The sequence below is a fragment of the Lithobates pipiens genome, unplaced genomic scaffold, assembly GCF_037356315.1.
Source record: "Lithobates pipiens isolate NorthernLeopardFrog02 unplaced genomic scaffold, aLitPip1_a1.2 Scaffold_18, whole genome shotgun sequence".
Taxonomy (NCBI): domain Eukaryota; kingdom Metazoa; phylum Chordata; class Amphibia; order Anura; family Ranidae; genus Lithobates; species Lithobates pipiens.
Window position 1 is genome coordinate 486193564 of NW_027507758.1, and position 22557 is coordinate 486216120.

Consider the following 22557-nt stretch of genomic DNA (forward strand, 5'->3'; position numbering starts at 1 on the left):
ATATTGCTGGTAAAATATAAAAGATGATATTGTGTCAGGTAATTCATTACCAACGCCACAATTTAAAATTGCACACTCCTGTGAATAGGCAACAAACTAAGGTACCTGAGATTGTCCATAGGCCACACACAAAAGCCTTTATAGGTTATCTGTTTAGAGATAAATGTGAGCTCTGGCTCTAGAATTTGGGCTCTCACTATGAGGTTTACAGCGATACCTCACATGTGTGATGTAATTTTTATTTTTTTATTACTTTTTTTTTTTACACTTTTTTGAAATGTATTTTTTTTTATTTAACTTTATTGCTATTACAAGCGGTGGACAAAAATCCCCTGTGATAGCTTTGGGCAGTGACAGCCAGGTACTCTTTATGGAGAAATCAAGGGTCTGTTGGATCCTTGATCCCACCTCTGTCCTGCAAGACAGCTGATTAGATAGAGGTCTGCTTTTTACTGCACACAAACACAATATAATACACAATTTTTTTGCTAAAATATGAGATAATGATGCGTCTGGTAAATATATGCCAAAAAATTTAAAATTGTGCATGCATGTGAAATAGCGACAAAGTACGCTACCTAAAACTGTACCTAGGCAATGATTTAAAAGCCTTTACAGGTTATAAATTTAGAGTAAAAGGTGAGCTCTGGCATAAAATGATTGTTCTCACTCTAATGTTCACAGCAGTACCTCATTGAGTGATACAATCACTGTTTATATATGTTTGCAAGATCTGCATGTGCATTTGAGTTTGTGAACTGGGAACGGGGTGGTTTACATTAAATAAAAGTGAATGAGCACCTGTAAAAATTGATAACAGGATTATGGCTGCTGCTGCACCCATAATCCTAGTATAACCAGTTGCCATTCTGAATGTACAGTATATATACGTATGCTGAATGGCAATTGGTTAACACAGGGCTCGACAAACCCCGGGCTCCAGGTCGCATTTGCGACTAGAATTCGTAACCTGGCGCTTGGGGCAGCACAGCTGGTGGTATCGTGTCAGGCCGCACCACCGCCGGCCGGTAATTGAGGCCGCGGCTTTGAGGCCTTCTGCGGTCCTATGCTTCCTTCTGGAATCTGACACCCTCTTGTGGTGGCCATCAGTATGACAACCAGCAATGCTAATGGAGCTTCCCCTGCCTGTTTTCACTGGCCGCCCATCTCCTTCCATTTACTTAGAACCCCTAAACATTATATATATTTTTTATTCTAACACCCTAGAGAATAAAATGGTGGTCATTGCAATACTGTCTGTCACACCGTATTTGCGCAGCGGACTTACAAGCACACTTTTTGGGGAAAAATAATTTATTTAATTAAAAAATAAGAAAACAGTAAAGTTAGCCCAATTTTTTTTTCTTTTGTAAAATACAATGTTACGCCGAGTAAATTGATACCCAACATATCACGCTTCAAAATTGCACCCGCTCACGGAATGGCGACAAACGTTTAACTTTTAAAATCTCCATAGGCGACGTTTAAAAAATTCTACAGGTTGCATGAGGTTACAGAGGAGTTCTAGGGCTAGAATTATTGCTCTCGCTCTACCAATCACAGCAATACCTCACATGTGTGGTTTGAACACCACTTTCATATGCGGGCGCTACTTGCATATGCGTTCGCTTCTGCACGCAAGCTTGGCGGGACAGGGCGCGTTTAAAAAAATGTTTTTTTCTTATTTTAACTTTTATTTTTAATTTTTTCACTGTTTTTTTTTTTTTTTAAATGTTGTCACTTTTATTCCTATTACAAGGAATGTAAAAATTCCTTGTAATAGAAAAAAGCATGACAGGTCCTCTTAAATATGAGTTCTGGGGTCAGAGAGACCTCAGATCTCATATTTACACTGAAATGCAATTAAAAAAAAAATTGTAATTTGAAAAAAAAAATCTCCATGTCAGGCCAGGGACAGGTCCAGGTCGCCGTTGCAGACCTGGCTCCTAACTTTTTTAGCTGGCTCCTAGATTCCAAGCAAATTTGTCCAGCCCTGGGTTAACATATAAACTCTAAATAAACAATTTGAAACTGGTAGCAAAATTAAATTATTTAACAAGGGTAGAAAAGGAATTCTTCTCCCCTTTAGCCTAGGCTCACACTGACAGCGGGAATGAAATCAATTTCTTTTTACCACATGTCAGTCACGACACCGGGGGCGATTTCAGAGACATCTGTGTGGGTTTCTGTACAGATGTCTATTGAAATCGCACCCCGAAGTCCCCAAAAGTAGTACAGAAACTAATTTCAGGAATCGGTGCAGCGTCACACTGATTCAGACAGTGCCATTGCTGGCAATAGCTGCCAATTTTGAATGCGATTTCACATGTCAAATCGCATGCCAAATCACTGCAATGTGAACCGGGGCTTATGACCAGAGTCAATGCCCAATCCTAATTTTGCAACTTTGACGTGTTTGTAAAACTGCATATCATCACAACTGCTTGTATCCAGGTGGATTATATTGTACCTTGTGTTTTTTTTTTTTTCAGGACAGCTTTCATTAGGTGGGAAATGTTAAAGGATATCTCCTGATTTTTATTATTATCAAAGGGAAAACTGGTCCACAAAAGTAGAAAAAATGATAATTTTTTAACCACTTCATAACCTGGCCAATTCTGACACTTCACTCCTACATGTAAAAATCTACTTTTGTGTACTAAAAAATTACTTAGAACCCCAAACATTATATATATTTTTTAGCAAAGGCCCTATAGAAATAAATAATGGGTGTTGTCATTTTTTATGTCAAACGGTATTTGTGCAGCAGTATTTCAAATGCATTTTTTGGTGGGAAATAACAAAATAATAATACTTTAAAAAAAAAAAAACACAATATTTACTCCAATTTGTTTGTATCATGTGAAAGATGAAATTATGCAGAGTAAATAGATACCCAATATGTCACATTCAAAATTGCATCTGCCTGTGGAATGGCGGCAAACTATGGTGCTTAAAATTCTCCATAGGCAACAGTTTCTATGCCATTACAGGTTACCAGTTTAGAGTTACACAGGAGGTCTGGTGCTGGAATTATTGCTCTCACACTGATCTTTGCGACAATACCTCATGTGTGGAACGATCACCCTTTACATATGCATATGCATTTACGTGTAAGCACAGTGGGATGGGAGTGCTTTCATTTAAAAAAAAAATTTTTTTTTAATACAAACATATTTTTTTAATTTATTGTTTTACACTTAGAGCACGGGAAAGGCGGCAGAGGGAAGTGAAGTGATTGAGTGGCTATTTAGCCACTCAAATCACTTCTGCCACAAACAGAATCGCTGGCTGAAAAAACCCATACTGGAGTGAGGCCGGTAGGTGCAGACATCATCCCGGTATAACTACTTCTACCAGAGGACTTCCTTGGAGTTGTAGTTAAATTTAGCTGTATATTTTAGGACATTACAATGTATCACCACCAAAATAAACACAAATCATTCTCCTGTTCCTGACGATCGCAGCGATACCACATATGTGTGTGTGATTTGTTTTTTGTGCCCATAATAGAGCCCAGAAACAACAGTATGTATTGTAAGAACACATACATGGAGCACCCAGGTTTAAAGCCCACTTTCTGGATGCCTCATATATGTGTTATGCAGTCATGAAGGGGTTAATATGGTACAATTGTCATACCTGTTGGGTCACGTGGTGGTATCTCACGATTGTTGCGCTGTGGACGCCGCGGCATCTTGATGGTACTAGATGTTATCGCGGGTGAATGAAGGTTTACCTAAAAATAAATACTATTAATACTAAATAATAAGAGAATGTAGAATTCTAGTAGTTTATAGCAGTATTCGCTGGAGTCTGGCTTCAGAGATGCGTCTCAGTCGAGTTCCTCTTCACCGTCTGCCTGTCAGGACCCCTAGAGGACCCCTTAACATCTGCAGCTATGCAGAGATCAACTGCCAACCAATCACAGCACTGGTCCTCTCACACTAGCTGCCCCGATCCTTTGCCTGAAATATACTGGCTCATACAACACAGTACCCACATGAAATTGAGCTTATTCCTTTGTTATTAAACAAATAAAACTTTATTATGGTATTTAGTAAACATTGGGTTTCATAATATCATCATATAAAGGAACTGTGACAGTTGCTCTGGTATCAGGCAGTAATAAGGACAGACTGGGATGCTTTGTGGGATCCTGAGGGCTGTAGGGGGACCAGAAAGTGGGTTATGAATGGAGTTGGGCTGAATGTTGGTCCAGTCAGTACATATATCTGTGTTCTGTGTGTGTAGTACTGTGTATGGAGGGGACCGGGTCACTTCTGTCCACAGGCAGGCTTGGCTTTCAGTTTGTGTGGTGACTGAGCCCTTCCATGTCTGGGAGAGGGCTGTGTCACTGGTAACCATAGCAACGGTGTATACACTTCATCCCTGTGTTTACTACATAATCCCCTGTGTGTATAGAGCCCCCTAAAACATACATACCTACCTGTATACTATGTGTATAGAGCACCTATAGGTCTACCTTCCTGTATACTGTGTATAGAGCCTACTCATGTATACCTACCTGTATACTGTGTATAATTAGAGCCTACTCATATATACCTAAATGTATAGTGTGTGTATTGAGCCTACACATATACATACTGTACCTACCTGTATACTCTATAAGTGATAATTGCGCGGTCAATGCAAAGCTGTAACCAAATAAAATGAATGTCCTTTTTCCCCACAAATAGAGCTTTCTTTTGGTGGTATTTGATCACCTCGGCATTTATAATTTTTTAGAACAATTATGCAAAAAAAGCCGCGCTTATGGAATAGGCTGCAATCGAACAGTGATATATATAAATGTTTATGTACCCCCAGATTCTTTTTCTCTTAATAGTTAATTTCGCAAAAAATTGTAATTTGTTTTTATGGGGTTGCTGCCTCCCTGAAAACCAAAGGCTGCATTCAACAACCTGGGTTTGGAAATTGAATAATTGTTGTGGGCTGTTGGCGCTACCTCAGGCTGGTGTTCAATCCGAACCTGCCTTAACCGTTTATTATCCCTAAAGGCTATGTGTATATATATATCCTTAATCCAACCAAATGTGACTATACACCACTTCTATTAATTACCACATATAAATTCACTGGTTTCAAAAGAGCTGAAAAACAAAAGCCATACCCAAACCACAGAAAATCAGATACTAAATAATATTCACACTATTCTGTGATGGTGAAAAAAATCCCTATATATATGGGAAGTATAACATCTATACTTCCACTGTACGTGTACAATCCTTGTGCTAATTGTTAAATTATTATACTATAAAGGCCCCCAAGCCTTAATAGCTAAATTTATGTGTACCATCAAAACCTAAAAAATGCAACCTTATTCAAAACCAAAAAAATCCTTATAAACAAAAAAAACCAAAAAACAAAAAACAGAAAATGTGAAAAAATAAATGTGAACATATACAAAATCATATATATAGTCCAAAGATAGTCTTTCTTCAAGTATTCCCAGAAGTACAATTATTCTGCTTCAAGTGACAGAAAGGTGACTTTTGTGATTATGCCTGTTTATTGGTGACTTCCGTGCTTTTCCCCCTCAAGGGTCCCCACTCACCGAATCCACGCACCCCCTAGGGGGTTACACGCCTGTAATCTGTGTTCCACTTTATTGAGGATCCCACTGCTTGGCTCTGTCTTCAACAGGTCCTCTCCAGGGTTTTTTAAAAGAGATGGGAGAAAAAACTCCTTTGTCCGCCAGTAGTTCCTCAAAATGAAAAAAATCCACTCATGGTGTAGTATTTTGGTTTACTAAATACTTAAGTTGGGGGGAAGGGGAGCAGGCTACAAAAAAAATTTTTTTACTTAAAAAAAGAAAAATTTTCTTTATAAGTATGTATATATGGTGGGAGACTGGTAACCACTTAAAACATGCTTTATTGCAGGAAAATTATTACAAAAAATATATAATTAAAAAGCTTTTCCATATGCCACAGAAATTTCTGCACAACACTTTGTACAAAAAGTATTTTTAGAATTTCCACAACATTGCAATCTATAACAGTTGCACTGCAAAAAAATTCTTTATCCTTATATATGTATAGCAGTCATACACTTCAGAAGATATAAAAAATCAAAAAATTCAAAAAGACTGGCAATAATAAAAATAGAAATAAAAATAAAAAATAAAAATATAAAAAATATATATAAAAAAATTTTTTGTATAAGAAAGCAACAATACAGTCCTACTTTATATACTTATGTATAGCAGCGCTGTACTCCGTCATATGAGGCCTATACCCCTAAGTATACACCCTCCTTCTATGGTTGGGGAGCTCTGATCTCTCTTTAGGGGGTACCGTTTTCCAGGCTCTATAAGGCTACTCATATGCTGAGATTAGTATTGTTTAGCTTTTAGATGTTGGGCATCTTTGCACAAATATAAGCAGAAAAAATGCAAAGGCCACGATGCAAAAACAGCACTCCGGTTTGCGAAAATCCCTCTGAGCGAGCGGCGTGCGTTCCAGCTGCGCTCCAACGGGTCATGCGCACCGGAAGTGACGTGGTGTGCGTAATGACGCTGTACGCGTTTCGTCATAGACGTCCTCAGCAGCGATACTACACACACTCACAACCACGTATTTGAAGATGCCTGTACCTCCCATTGCCAGACGCCAACCAATAGCTGGACTAGGGTGGGGTTACAGGTTTGTTTACATCTACGTTCCTCATTATACCTAACGGGCCAGTTTCTATATACCTAATATTTATACTCATAAACCCCACCGATCGTAAAATCGGGGCACAACGGGTGGTAGTAAATACTATCTCACTGTTCCTTGTCGGAGAGAAACAACCCGGAAAGAGAAAAAACCCCGGAAAGAGAAAAAAACACGCACCGAGGAGTTACTTATTTTAACCTTTAGCTTATTACCTTACTGATATTCATATGTATTAATCTTATTGTGCCCAAAAAAAGGGGGGCACTTCCCTTTTTGTTGTTTAGATTTCTTTCATTTGTAATTAGGCTCGGATGATCCCTCAAAGCTGTTTGCAAACCAGCGAGGAATTATTTCTATTTTATTTTTTATTTTTATTTCCATCTGATACCTCTTACAAGAAATCTCCAGATATTATCTTATGAACCTCATAGTGAACAAGGGATATGATAATTTAAACTATACACTCCACACTGTCATTTGGAATCTTTTACCAACTTATTAATCCACATCCGATGTCCCTCACAGGACTTCCAATTATTCATCCCAGATACTACCTTGTAAAACTTATGGCGAACAAGGGATAGGTTAATTTTAAATAAAAGGACCTCACATGATACCTTGAAACCTTTTGCCTACTTTAGGGTTATATCAGATTCTTCGTCCTCAGATATTACTCTATAAACCTCAGATGGAGGAACAAAAAAAACCCCTATTATAACCATAATGAATCACATTTATTTAATTCCTAAATGATTTACTGACATGCCTATTAGGTCTCACCCTTTACACATATTCTATATTTTCGATATTGTGATATAAAATTCCCAAAGGACAATTTTAATCACTCCATCTTAATGTCCGTTGATATTGAATTTAAATGGTGGAACATTAATAAAGAGTCTTTTATAAGTTCTTTGACTCATTCTGCTAGAAAGCCAGATGAAATCTGTACATATGTGTGTATACATTTTACCAGATTGCATCTCCCTCATTGTATACAAGTAGACACATGCACACACTGGGGAAGAGAAACCCAGACGTTATCTAGTAAAACAAACTTTGTTTTACCTAGAGGGACAAACCTAGATATTATCTGGTAAAGCATCCTTTATTGCGGAAATGTTTTTTTCCTACCAGACAAAGGTGGTAGATGCATGCATAAATGTACCTTCCTTACATTGCTTATGACTTGAGAAAAACTCTAATCATATATGTATCCCACCTCGATATCTATGGATTTGCTATAAAGCAATTAAGATCTATATCGATGTTAAGCCCTTTGGGGGCCAGGGTGTTCAGTCTATATATCCAACTAGTCTCGTTCTGAGATATAAGGGTGGTCATGTTGCCTCCTCTCCAATTTTTCTTTATACAATCAATTCCATAGAAAATCATTTTGGAGGGGTCCCTTTGATGAAAAAGATCAAAATGTCTGGATACATTGTGGTTAGGGAACCCCTTCCTAATGTTATTTACATGTTCCCTAACCCTAATGTATAGTGGTCTGGTGGTTCTACCCACATATTGCAAGTTGCAGGGGCATTCCAGCACATATGTGACGTGTGTGCTGCGGCATGTAATAAGTTCTTTGATTTTATGTTCTATATGATCCGTTTTAGATCTAAAAGTCTTCTTCCTTCGAGGTTGGGGTTTACTAGCCCTACAGGCCAAACATTTATTGCACTTATAGAACCCTTTCAGTTCTTCCAGAAAGGTACTATTTTTAGGGCCATCAATCACATTATGTGCTAGCATGTTTCGTAGTGTCGGCGCTCTCCTATATATAAATTTTGGTTTCTTTGGGAGGATTGTTGACAGGATCTTGTCTTCCTGGAGAATAGGCCAATATTTTTTTACTATTTTCTCTATTTCATAATACTGTGCATTATATCCGGTGATGAATGCTAAGTCAAATTTCTGTTTTTCTTTTGTCGGTTTATTTAACAGGGTATTTCTATCAATATTCCCAACTTCATTTTTTATTTTAACCAGCGATTCATGTTTGTATCCCTTTTCGATAAATTGTGCAACCAATTTGTCTGCTTGTGAAGAAAAATCCTCCATCGAGTTGCAATTTCTCTTAATTCTTAGAAGCTGTCCTTTTGGAATATTTGCTTTCCATTTTGGATGATGGCAACTTGAAGTGGGGATATAACTATTTCTATCCGTTTCTTTGAAAAATGTTTTTGTATGAAGGACATCATTTTTCTTAAAGATTTCTAAATCTAAAAATTCTATCTTTTGTTTATCGCATTTACCGCTGAAAGTTAGGCCATACTTATTGTTGTTCAGGTTTAATAGAAATCTTTCAAAATCTTCTGGCGTCCCATCCCATAGGATCACCAAATCATCAATGTACCGCCGAAAGAATTTTAACTGGGGTATGTTCTTTGAGTATATATACTCCTCCTCCCACATGTTCATGAGAAGGTTGGCGACGCTTGGTGCGTACAGGGAACATGTAAATAACATTAGGAAGGGGTTCCCTAACCACAATGTATCCAGACATTTTGATCTTTTTCATCAAAGGGACCCCTCCAAAATGATTTTCTATGGAATTGATTGTATAAAGAAAAATTGGAGAGGAGGCAACATGACCACCCTTATATCTCAGAACGAGACTAGTTGGATATATAGACTGAACACCCTGGCCCCCAAAGGGCTTAACATCGATATAGATCTTAATTGCTTTATAGCAAATCCATAGATATCGAGGTGGGATACATATATGATTAGAGTTTTTCTCAAGTCATAAGCAATGTAAGGAAGGTACATTTATGCATGCATCTACCACCTTTGTCTGGTAGGGAAAAAAACATTTCCGCAATAAAGGATGCTTTACCAGATAATATCTAGGTTTGTCCCTCTAGGTAAAACAAAGTTTGTTTTACTAGATAACGTCTGGGTTTCTCTTCCCCAGTGTGTGCATGTGTCTACTTGTATACAATGAGGGAGATGCAATCTGGTAAAATGTATACACACATATGTACAGATTTCATCTGGCTTTCTAGCAGAATGAGTCAAAGAACTTATAAAAGACTCTTTATTAATGTTCCACCATTTAAATTCAATATCAACGGACATTAAGATGGAGTGATTAAAATTGTCCTTTGGGAATTTTATATCACAATATCGAAAATATAGAATATGTGTAAAGGGTGAGACCTAATAGGCATGTCAGTAAATCATTTAGGAATTAAATAAATGTGATTCATTATGGTTATAATAGGGGTTTTTTTTGTTCCTCCATCTGAGGTTTATAGAGTAATATCTGAGGACGAAGAATCTGATATAACCCTAAAGTAGGCAAAAGGTTTCAAGGTATCATGTGAGGTCCTTTTATTTAAAATTAACCTATCCCTTGTTCGCCATAAGTTTTACAAGGTAGTATCTGGGATGAATAATTGGAAGTCCTGTGAGGGACATCGGATGTGGATTAATAAGTTGGTAAAAGATTCCAAATGACAGTGTGGAGTGTATAGTTTAAATTATCATATCCCTTGTTCACTATGAGGTTCATAAGATAATATCTGGAGATTTCTTGTAAGAGGTATCAGATGGAAATAAAAATAAAAAATAAAATAGAAATAATTCCTCGCTGGTTTGCAAACAGCTTTGAGGGATCATCCGAGCCTAATTACAAATGAAAGAAATCTAAACAACAAAAAGGGAAGTGCCCCCCTTTTTTTGGGCACAATAAGATTAATACATATGAATATCAGTAAGGTAATAAGCTAAAGGTTAAAATAAGTAACTCCTCGGTGCGTGTTTTTTTCTCTTTCCGGGGTTTTTTCTCTTTCCGGGTTGTTTCTCTCCGACAAGGAACAGTGAGATAGTATTTACTACCACCCGTTGTGCCCCGATTTTACGATCGGTGGGGTTTATGAGTATAAATATTAGGTATATAGAAACTGGCCCGTTAGGTATAATGAGGAACGTAGATGTAAACAAACCTGTAACCCCACCCTAGTCCAGCTATTGGTTGGCGTCTGGCAATGGGAGGTACAGGCATCTTCAAATACGTGGTTGTGAGTGTGTGTAGTATCGCTGCTGAGGACGTCTATGACGAAACGCGTACAGCGTCATTACGCACACCACGTCACTTCCGGTGCGCATGACCCGTTGGAGCGCAGCTGGAACGCACGCCGCTCGCTCAGAGGGATTTTCGCAAACCGGAGTGCTGTTTTTGCATCGTGGCCTTTGCATTTTTTCTGCTTATATTTGTGCAAAGATGCCCAACATCTAAAAGCTAAACAATACTAATCTCAGCATATGAGTAGCCTTATAGAGCCTGGAAAACGGTACCCCCTAAAGAGAGATCAGAGCTCCCCAACCATAGAAGGAGGGTGTATACTTAGGGGTATAGGCCTCATATGACGGAGTACAGCGCTGCTATACATAAGTATATAAAGTAGGACTGTATTGTTGCTTTCTTATACAAAAAATTTTTTTATATATATTTTTTATATTTTTATTTTTTATTTTTATTTCTATTTTTATTATTGCCAGTCTTTTTGAATTTTTTGATTTTTTATATCTTCTGAAGTGTATGACTGCTATACATATATAAGGATAAAGAATTTTTTTGCAGTGCAACTGTTATAGATTGCAATGTTGTGGAAATTCTAAAAATACTTTTTGTACAAAGTGTTGTGCAGAAATTTCTGTGGCATATGGAAAAGCTTTTTAATTATATATTTTTTGTAATAATTTTCCTGCAATAAAGCATGTTTTAAGTGGTTACCAGTCTCCCACCATATATACATACTTATAAAGAAAATTTTTCTTTTTTTAAGTAAAAAAATTTTTTTTGTAGCCTGCTCCCCTTCCCCCCAACTTAAGTATTTAGTAAACCAAAATACTACACCATGAGTGGATTTTTTTCATTTTGAGGAACTACTGGCGGACAAAGGAGTTTTTTCTCCCATCTCTTTTAAAAAACCCTGGAGAGGACCTGTTGAAGACAGAGCCAAGCAGTGGGATCCTCAATAAAGTGGAACACAGATTACAGGCGTGTAACCCCCTAGGGGGTGCGTGGATTCGGTGAGTGGGGACCCTTGAGGGGGAAAAGCACGGAAGTCACCAGTAAACAGGCATAATCACAAAAGTCACCTTTCTGTCACTTGAAGCAGAATAATTGTACTTCTGGGAATACTTGAAGAAAGACTATCTTTGGACTATATATATGATTTTGTATATGTTCACATTTATTTTTTCACATTTTCTGTTTTTTGTTTTTTGGTTTTTTTTGTTTATAAGGATTTTTTTGGTTTTGAATAAGGTTGCATTTTTTAGGTTTTGGTGGTACACATAAATTTAGCTATTAAGGCTTGGGGGCCTTTATAGTATAATAATTTAACAATTAGCACAAGGATTGTACACGTACAGTGGAAGTATAGATGTTATACTTCCCATATATATAGGGATTTTTTTCACCATCACAGAATAGTGTGAATATTATTTAGTATCTGATTTTCTGTGGTTTGGGTATGGCTTTTGTTTTTCAGCTCTTTTGAAACCAGTGAATTTATATGTGGTAATTAATAGAAGTGGTGTATAGTCACATTTGGTTGGATTAAGGATATATATATACACATAGCCTTTAGGGATAATAAACGGTTAAGGCAGGTTCGGATTGAACACCAGCCTGAGGTAGCGCCAACAGCCCACAACAATTATTCAATTTATAATTTTTTGCACTATAAATAAAAAACATACTGACAATTTAAAAAAAAAACACAATATTTTTTTACTTTCTGCTATAAAACATCCAATTAAAAACCCCGAATTTCTTCATAAATGTTGGCCAATATGTATTCTGCTACATTTTTTGTTAAAAAAATCCCAATAAGCGTATATTGATTGGATTTCTTAAAATATTAAATGATATCATCTACAAACTATAGGACATTTTTTATTTTTTAATAGTAATGGTGGTGATCAGCAACGTATAGTGGACTGTGATGTTGCGCCAAACATTCTGACGCTTTTTTGGGGACCAGTGACACATACAGTGATCAGTGCAAAAAATATGCACTGTCACTGTACTAATGACACTGGCTGGGAAGGGGTTAATATCAGGGGCGATCAAAAGGTTAAGACCCCTTTCACACTGGAGCATTTTTCAGGCGCTTTAGCATTAAAAAAAGGGCCTGTAAAGCGCTTGAAAGAAGTCTCATCTGCAATCCCAATGTGAAAGTCCAAGTGCTTTAAGAGCCCTTTCACAATGTCAGAGCCCCGAAAAAGCTCGTAAATCGCCGCTTAAACTAGCAGCGCTTTACCAGCATTTTTCAAGCGCTATTGGGGCACTTTTAACCCCTGCTAGTGGCCAAATGAAGAGTTAAAAGTGCCCACAATGCGCTGCTGCCAAAAGTGCTTTTCAGGCGTTTTGCAGGCACTTGATTTCAATAGGAAGGGGCGCTTTAGGAGCGGTGCATTTACTGCTCCAAAAGCGCTGCAAAGAAACTGTTTGCAGGAGTTTTTTTTGCCAGCGCAGCACCTCAGTGTGAAAGCACTTGGGCTTTTACATTGGGACTGCAGTTGTGGCTTCTTTCAGGCGCTTTTTTAAAGCTAAAGCGCCTGAAAAACGTCCCAGTGTGAAAGGGATCTCAGTGTGAAAGCACTCGGGCTTTTACATTGGGATTGCAGTTGCAGCTTCTTTCAAGTGCTTTACAGGCGCTTTTTTTAATGCTAAAGCGCCTGAAAAATGCCTGAAAAGCGCCCCAGTGTGAAAGGGGTCTTACTGTGTGCCTCACCAGGGTGTATGTGAACTGTTTGGGGTGCTTTCACTAGGGGAAGAGATGGAATATAGCAGGGACACAAACGCCATCCCTCTCACTGTCAGAATGGCAATCTGCCTAATTTACATAGGCAGATCAGAGTTCTGTCTCTCTGCCCGACAATCGGCTGGCGGACATCTAGTACCTTTCACCCGCCGATTGGCTTCCACTGTGTATAATGAAGCGAGTTGTTGTATTTATACATGATCCGGCACACAGCTGCCACCCTGGGCTCATTCGGTCCGATGCTGCATCCACCTAGGTAAGTATGAATATGGGATAAAAAAAATTCCATACTTCTCTTTTTATATTCAAAGTAAACTCACTCATCCATACATGTCTCCATGTTTCATTTTTTTGAGAAATCACTTTGAAAAACATCCCCAGCATTTTTAGCAATGACCATCTTGAGCAAGGGCAAATGGTTCATGTAGTATTTACTTTCTGGAATCCATCTACCCTTAGCTCAGGCATACAGGCAGGAGTGTGTGCTTTGCTGAGAAAGCCTCTCCTTCCCTCCTCCAGATGAAAGAAGAAAATACCCATGAAGACTCCTGGGAAGGATGACATCATTTAAGCCTAGGCCAGAAACCAGGAAGCAACTGAAGAAATGTAAAAAAAGAAAAAAAAAAAAAAGATTAAAACAAGTAAATATGATATACCTTCTTATCTATTTACTCATGCTAGCAGCATAAATATTTAAAATAGTTAATGTAATGGAGAGAGTTCAGTTGCATATTAAGACTTCTTTCACGCTGAGGCAGTTTTCAGGCATTTTACCAATAGAAATAGCCTCTAAATAGCACCTGAAAACTGGGGCGGTGCGTTTTGGGGACGTTAGGAAAGTCCTGCAAGCAGAATCTTTGGGGCGGTGTGGCAGTGCTGTATACAGTGATCCCAAAGCGCCCTGCCCATTGAAATGAAAGGGCAGCGCATCCAAAGCGCTCTGGAAACGCTGGTGTTAAAAGTGCCCCGCTAGCGGCATAAAAGTTCCACTTAAACAAGCGGTGCTTCAGCACTAACGTGGCCGCGGCCCCAGTGTGAAAGGGGTCTAATGTATTTATGTTTGATTGACAACACCGGCTCACCACCATCCCATATAAGAGAGTGGAGAGATTGGCAATCTTATATGAGAACACAGCGCGCCTGGCACTGTGATATGGCAATAACAGAACACAGCGCGGTGTACTGCAGCTTTAATTTTATGTACGCTTTGGACTGTAAATCTAGATATTCTTTTCCTTTATATTTTTAGTTTGAAGATTAGTTCAAAACTTTGTTGTATTTTTTTTATTGCTCACTTTGTCACATTTATGACTTATTCTGTCCCAGTTCCAGCTACCACAGCACCAGTATGCTGTCATCGACATGCTAATTCATGTTTCTTTTTAAATTCTTTATTTATTCCAGATATGCCAGGAAGTAAAGACCTAAAACTGGTCACAAGAAAGACTGATTACAGATTGTTTCACAATTGAAAACAAGGTCAACAATCATGAGAGGTCCTCCCCCCGAAACAAGGCGGTAGAGAAGTGACTTTCCAGGTAATTTCAGCAGAGGAAGACCAGCACAGATATGCTTATGAATTGTCATAACACTTGGCCACCATTAGGAGACGCTAATGAAATGATATTACATTCCTTATTTTAGATGTTATTATACTACATTGTTGTATTTCTGTGTTTCGTTATGCAATGCAGGCAGATCATGGTTGGTGCGAGGTGCTGGCAGGGAATTGTACATAGCTTCCTGAAAGCACCACCGCACCCTCCCTCAGTACTCTTCCTAACAACCCTCAGCCCTGATGCAAGCAGTGTGTTGGCTCTTGATATTAGTTACGCAAAAATGCCTTGATAAACGGATGACAATCTGGAGGAGTGGGTCTTCCTAGGCAGGCATTAAAGCGGAAGGAAAGTCCACTTTTTAACTTGTACCTATAATAAGGCTTACCTGTAGGTACAGTAAATATCTTCTAAACTTGCATTGTTTAGGAGAAATTCACTTGGGATCCAGTCAGTGATGTCACTGGCGCATGTGCTCTGAAGGGATGACAATCCCTACCCAGAGCATCCATACAGCCCGCAAACTCCCCCGGGACAGCACTGCACTAGAGGACTCCATGTGCAGGTAAGTCTGTCATAATGTGTTAGTATGCAGTGCATACTAGTACATAATGACTTACACCTGCAGGGGGCCCTTTTTTATACTTTTGTGGTGGTTTACTACCACTTTAACTAGCTGAAGTTTGCCTTTAATTTATTAGTCAGGTCCATCTAAATCTGCTAGTACATCTAAGCCCTTGTACACGCGGTTGGAAGTTCCGACGGAAAATGTCCGATCGGACCATGTTGTCTGATAATCCGACCGTGTGTGAGCTCCATCTGACTTTTCCGTCTGAATGTCCGACCAACAAAGTTTGAGAGCTGGATATAAAATTTTCTGACAACATGGTCCAATTGGACTTTGTCCGATCATTTGTAGAGAATTCCGATCGGACAAAGTGCCACGTATGCTCAGATCAAATTACAAGACCAAAGCTATTGGCTACTAGCCTGAATGTAGTCTGGTCGTAACGAACGTCATCACGTTCTGAACAATCGGATTTTCCGACAACTTTGTCCAACCGTGTGTATGCAACACCAGTTTCGGACAGAATCTGTCAGAAAAACTCAGATGGATTTTGTTGTCGGAATTTCCGACCGCGTGTACAAGGGCTAACACTACCCTTTCCTCAGATTGACAATGCTGTTGTCCAAAGGGGGAGATGCGCTTAAGCTGTACAAAAATTATTTGTACATTCAATCGAAAATCACAAAAAATAGTGCAGGGACCTTTTTTCAAATCGGTGTGGCACCGCAAAGTAGGAGCCACACCAATCTGAACCATTGCCGACATTAGGCAGAGACTTCTCATGTGATTTGGAACCACATGACAAGCAGCACCAGTGTGAATGAGGGCTTAATGATTTGTATTTCTGCCAATCCTGAGAATTACACAGCTCTCCCACACAGCCAGGCTTGAAGTATAGTAGATCTGATTTTTCTCTGCTGCCTGGATACTGAAAAGATATGCTGTAGTCTGATGAGCTTGTTTCTTTTACTTTGCTCTCTCCTCCCAAAAGTGACTGGCTCCCTATGCTGCTTCTCCCTCCCCAATCTGAGCTTTGCTGTACAGGGATTATGAGTGGCTGATACCAGATTGAATATAGGTGTTAACATTGCTTGCATTGTAAAAAAAAAAAAAAAAAAAAAAAAATTAAAGATGCAGTAATGAATATCCAGCAGATTCATTTATGTATTTTAAAGTAGAGCTAAAGGTAAAACCTTTCATTTGGGACAGAGCAAGGGAGGGTTATAATCCTTGTTGTATTTTATTATTTTTTTGTTGCCATCTGTGCCCCATTGGGGAGATTTTTCTTCCCTTCATGCCCCATAGCCAAGACAGGAAGTGAAAGGGAATCCCTCCAAAATGAGGGAACCCCTTGTTGTCACCAGAACTAGTGTCCTCATTGGAAAATTTCCTCTCTATTACTGCTTTAAGTGTCAAGCTAAAAATGGGGTTTTCTTTCCCTTTCATGGGGGGCAAAAACAGCAAAATAAACCCGATGGAGTTCTCATACTTCTCCACTTTATCCAAAACAAAACCAAAAAAAGTTTTGTCTTTATTCATTAAATCTGCCCATTAAATGTAATATTTAGGAAGAAGTTAAAGTATAGCTAAAGGAAAAACATGTTAGCTTTGGATAGAGTGGAGAGGGATGAGAACACCTGTCAGGTATTTATTGCTTCCTGTGTCCCTGTTAGGCCCTATTTACACCTGTGCCTTCTGGAAATGAACGCAGAAGTGTGCATTTTTGCACATCTTGCTGGGACATGTGCAAACATGCTTGGACAGCATACAAACAATTTGTGTATAGCAAAACAGGCCACAAATGCGCTAAAACGCGCTGTAAGAAATAAATAAAATGTGAAGCTTCTTTGACATGTTTGCCATGCATAGTGCAGCCCATTTAAGTGTATGGGCTGCCCTATATGTGTTGAGTGAAAAGACATGAGGTGTGAATGGGGCCTTAAGGAGATTCACCCTCTCTATTTGTCCCTTTTAGGTTACCAAGTGTGAAAGTCAAAAAAAAATCACACATTTTGAGCTGTCACCAAGATAGAAATAGAGTTGAAATCTTTTCATCGGTATACTAGTTCTAGAATCCCCCCAATATTGAGTGTTTTTTTTTTATAACTTTCTGTTTCAGCTATTGAACAGGAAGTGAATGAAAATCTCCCCAATTGGTAATGGCAAAAAAAATCCTGACAGCCACTGCACCAATGCAATTTACCTACGTTACTGTGCAATGTGGTAATATTCATTCACCATTGTCACATAACTGGGTGGACTGGGTGCACACTTTTATGAAGCCTATTAGAGCCTTTGGCTCCAGTCATGTGCTTCAAGGAAAAAGAAAAAAAAAACATTGGAATCCATGCATCCGACACCCTGCAAGGGGGCCAGACACATGGATGGGGGAGGCACCCCTGCGCCCTGCATTACAGGCCGCCACTGCGGGAATATACACTATCACTGATGGACTAATGTTTTGTTTAGTTTATGATTTTTTGCTTTCTCTGGTTTTGTTTTTTAGGGTGATAGGATAGGGCTTAGATTGGGGGTGAAAGAAGGTTTAACCACTTACCAAGTGGGCACTTAAATCCCCTTCCTAACAGACCAATTTTCAGCTTTCGGTGCTCTAACATTTTGAATGACAATTACTCACGCAACACTGTAACTATATGAAATTTTTGTCATTTGTTCACACAAATAGACCTTTCTTTTGGTGGTATTTAATCACTGCTAGGTTTTTTATTTTTTGTGCTATAAATGTCAATGTAGTGGCATTGATGAGAACTGATGTGGCATGGATGGGGATGGCTGAGTATGGCTGGGCATGGCTGGCTATAGATGGGATGACTGAGCATGACTGAGTATGGATGGTATGATTGAGCATGGATGGTATGATTGAGCATGAATGAGTATGGCTGACCAACCAGAAAATAACTGCTCGTGCTAGATTTCCAGTATTCTTGTAAGTTCCTGTAACTCGTGGTTGCAGGAAAAAAATTTGCTCCATGTATGGCCGGCCTAAGTGTAGTTTCTGTCTGCTGTTTCATTCCTCTGCTATCAGCATAAAGTCACTTCTGACAAGTTTTTCAGACCCCAAGAAAAAATAGTGACAGGAGAGCACAGCCTGTGATTGACAGCCTCACAGGGGCGTACCTAGAGCATTTGGCACCCGGGGCGGATCCTATATCTGGCACCCCCCCCCCCCCCACCATAAAATGTAAAAACACCCACCGTGTCCCCTGCATACCTCTGCATCCTTCAATATCTTTTTGTCACTACTGTGTACCCCCCCTCTCCACAACTGCACCTCTGGACCCCTTTAAATTACACAGCACCCTGCACCTCTGGACCCCTTTACATTACACAGGACCTTGCACCTAAGGACCTCTTTACATTATACATCCCCCTGCACCTCTGGACCCCTTTACATTACACAGCAGCCTGCACCTCTGGACCCCTTTACATTACACAGCTCTTGTACCACTGGACCCCTTTACATAACATAGCACCCTGAACCTCCTGACCCCTTTACATTACACAGCGCCCTGCACCTCTGGACCCCTTTACATTACACAGGACCTTGCGCCTAAGGACCTCTTTACATTACACAGCAGCCTGCACCTCTGGACCCCTTTACATTACACAGCTCTTGTACCTCTGGACCCCTTTACATAACATAGCACCCTGAACCTCCTGACCCCTTTACATTACACAGCCCTTGTACCCATGGATCCCTTTACATTACACAGCACCCTGAACCTCTGGACCCCTTTACATTACACAGCCCTTGTACCTCTGGACCCCTTTACATTACACAGCACCCTGCACCCCTTTACATTACACATCCCCTCACAGCTCTGGACCCCCTGCATGTTACACAGATCCCCTACAGTGCAGACCCCCCTCCCTACCATACAGACCCCCATCTACAGTGTAGATCCCCCTACAGTACAGAATCCTCCCCTACAGTGCAGACCCTCCTACAGTACAGACCCCTCCACCCTATAGCGCAGACCCCCCCCCCTACAGTGCAGACCCTCCTACAGTACAGACCCACCCCCCTACAGTACAGACTCCCCTACAGTACAGAATCCTCACCTACACTACAGACCCCCCTACAGTGCAGAATCTTCCCCTACAGTGCAGGACCCCTTCTACAGTGCAGGACCCCTTCTACAGTGCAGGAACCCTTCTACAGTGCAGGAACCCCTACAGTGCAGACCCCCCTCTACAGTGCAGTACCCCTTCTACAGTGCAGGACCCCCCCTACAGTGCAGGACCCCTTCTACAGTGCAGGACCCCTTCTACAGTGCAGGACCCCCCCTACAGTGCAGGACCCCTTCTACAGTGCAGGACCCCTACAGTGCAGGACCCCTATAGTGCATGACCCCTTCTACAGTGCAGGACCCCTATAGTGCATGACCCCTTCTACAGTGCAGGACCCCTTCTACAGTGCAGGACCCCTTCTACAGTGCAGGACCCCCCCCTACAGTGCAGACCCCCTACAGTGCAGACCCCGTACAGGACCCCTTCTACAGTGCAGGACCCCCTACAGTGCAGGACCCCTTACAGTGCAGGACCCACCACAGTAAAGAACCCCCCTACAGTGCAGGACCCCCCCCTACAGTGCAGACCCCCTACAGTGCAGGACCCCCCTACAGTGCAGGACCCACCACAGTAAAGAACCCCTAGTGTACCTGGAGCCCAAGGCAGCGGCATTGCAGGGGGGAGGTGCAAGCAGCACCCGAGTGGAGTGTCACCTGTCGGTTCAGTGATCCGGGACCCGGCGCAATAATCCCCTTCTCTCTGTAGTCACGTGACTCACATCGCGCTGTTCAGATCAGTCTCGGGCAGCGGCTGTCACTCACAGCCGAGCAGAGTGAAGCCGCCTCCCCCTCCTTGTCTACACAGTGCTGTGCATGGAGGAGGGGGAGGCGGCTTCACTCTGCTCGGCTGTGAGTGACAGCCGCTGCCCGAGACTGATCAGAACGGCAGCGCGACGCGACCACAGAGAGAAGGGGAGCCGGGTCCCGGATCATTGAGCCGGCAGATATCACTCCACTCGGGTGCTGCCCCCCACCCCCACCTGCAATGCCGCCCACTGCCAGTGCCTCGGGCTCCTCACGGCGCTGTCTGACACTTCAGTTGCGGAGAGGGGAGGGGGGGGCGCTGGCCTGACACCCCCCACCAGTGTGTGGCACCCGGGGCGGTACGCCCCCCCGCCCCCCCACTTAGTACGCCCCTGCAGCCTCAGCTCTGTTTCTGTGTGTTGTGTGAAGGGGGTGTGTCCCTTCCCTCTAATCAGCTCTCAGAGCTCCCCAAACCAATGTAATTTCAGCTCACTGCCCTCTGCTTTTCAGGGCTGAGATATCCTGTGTAAAACCTGCACTTTGAATGGATGTAGGGAACAGACCGTTGCAGATAAACAGGTACAAGTTATGTAGGAGTATTTATTTCATATCTGTATCACCTGAGGCCAGTCACTACACTGGGTATATATATAAGGGTTTTCAACATCTGTATACTTGCATGTTTTCAGAGCACTCCGGTCTGGTCACGTGATCTACCCTGTGCGCAGGCTGCTGGAGAGAGGAGAGAGCTCTTGACAATCAATGGCTGCGATGTTTAGGAGCGGTGATATCACCGATAAGCCTTCTATGGCCCATCTATTGTTGGCACTCTTCTCTCCCCTGAAGCCACCACCAGCTAACACAGGGGAGCTGGATCACTTGAGCAGAGTGGCCTGAAAATCAGTATACAGACCTTTACAGAAACATACAGATCTTTACTGATTTTTCTTCCACAGATTAGGTAGTATAGATGTTCAGAGGGAGCAGTTATAGGATTAGCTGGGTATATCTTGGAATAATACTTAAAGTGCCAGCACAGTAATCTTATGTCTCTTGTTACAGGACTTGGACTAGAGAAACAACGCCATACTGCAGATGTATGGTGAGAAGGCCGAGTAGGCAGAGGAACGGCACCTGGATTTAGAAGAAAAAATATGTATAAGACTCAAATCGATAAACTTTTACAGCAAAGGATGAATTGATTTTTCTGAAATTAAAACTAACAAAAATACACATTAGTAGGCTGACAAAAAATGTAACTGGAACTATGTTTAAAATGTAATTACTTTGTAAAAATGATTAGTGTATATTAGGAAAGTTTTATTCTCTGCATGTTAATATTGGCTTTCTTCCTTGTAACTATTGCTTAGAGCAGTGTTTTTCAAATGCAGTCCTCAAGGCCCCCCAACAGGTCATGTTTTCAGGATTTTCCTCAGATGAAACGGCTGTGGTAATTACTAAGGAATTCAAACTGATCAAATCACTTGTGCAAAATAATAAAAAGCCTGAAAACAAGACCTGTTGGGGCACCTTGCGGACTGGAGTTGAGAAACACTGGCTTAGAGAGTAGCCCCCTGTAGAACTAATTTCTCTGCTTTGGATGCAGTGGTGTGATCTCTACCCAGATCTTTGTTGGTCAGCAGGGAAATTCCGCTAACACCTGGCACCGCCTTGACAGTATAAGAGTACAGCTTAGTAGCCGAGCTACTTCTGTTACTGGCCTGTAGCCATATATTCCTATAGAGCACCCACTAGGGGGCGGACTTGGCCTTCTGAATGCTGCGGGAGTGACCCATACCAGAAATAAAAATCTGTTGGGGCCAGAGTTTGCTCCATACCACCCAAAATCAAGAACTTTGGTTTATCGAGGGGGGTTTGCTCTTTAAGTAAAATTATTTGTGTAATATTTAAATTTACTTTGGGTTCAGTAAGATTAAAAAAAAAAAATAATTGGTTAAACTAATTGCTTATATTTTATTGACCATAAATAATGTTTTTGCTTGGAGAAAGTATCTACGGTTCCCTTGTAAATGTATAGACCAGGCCGATTAATATTACTTTTATTATATTTTTTATTTTCTATCAGCATCACTTGCACTCTAAGGGTCCATGCACACTTGGCTTAATTTT

The 22557-nt window shown here is 40.8% G+C and overlaps 1 long non-coding RNA gene across 1 annotated transcript in view; it reads left to right on the forward strand.

Annotated features, from left to right (window-relative positions):
• LOC143988719 (uncharacterized) overlaps window positions 1–22306 on the forward strand; it is an 87138-nt gene extending 64832 nt beyond the window's left edge. The window contains exons 3-4 of the long non-coding RNA XR_013276903.1: window positions 14873–15006; window positions 21490–22306. This is a non-coding gene — a long non-coding RNA (uncharacterized LOC143988719). The remainder of the gene's footprint in view (window positions 1–14872; window positions 15007–21489) is intronic.
• Window positions 22307–22557: the final 251 nt, after the last annotated feature.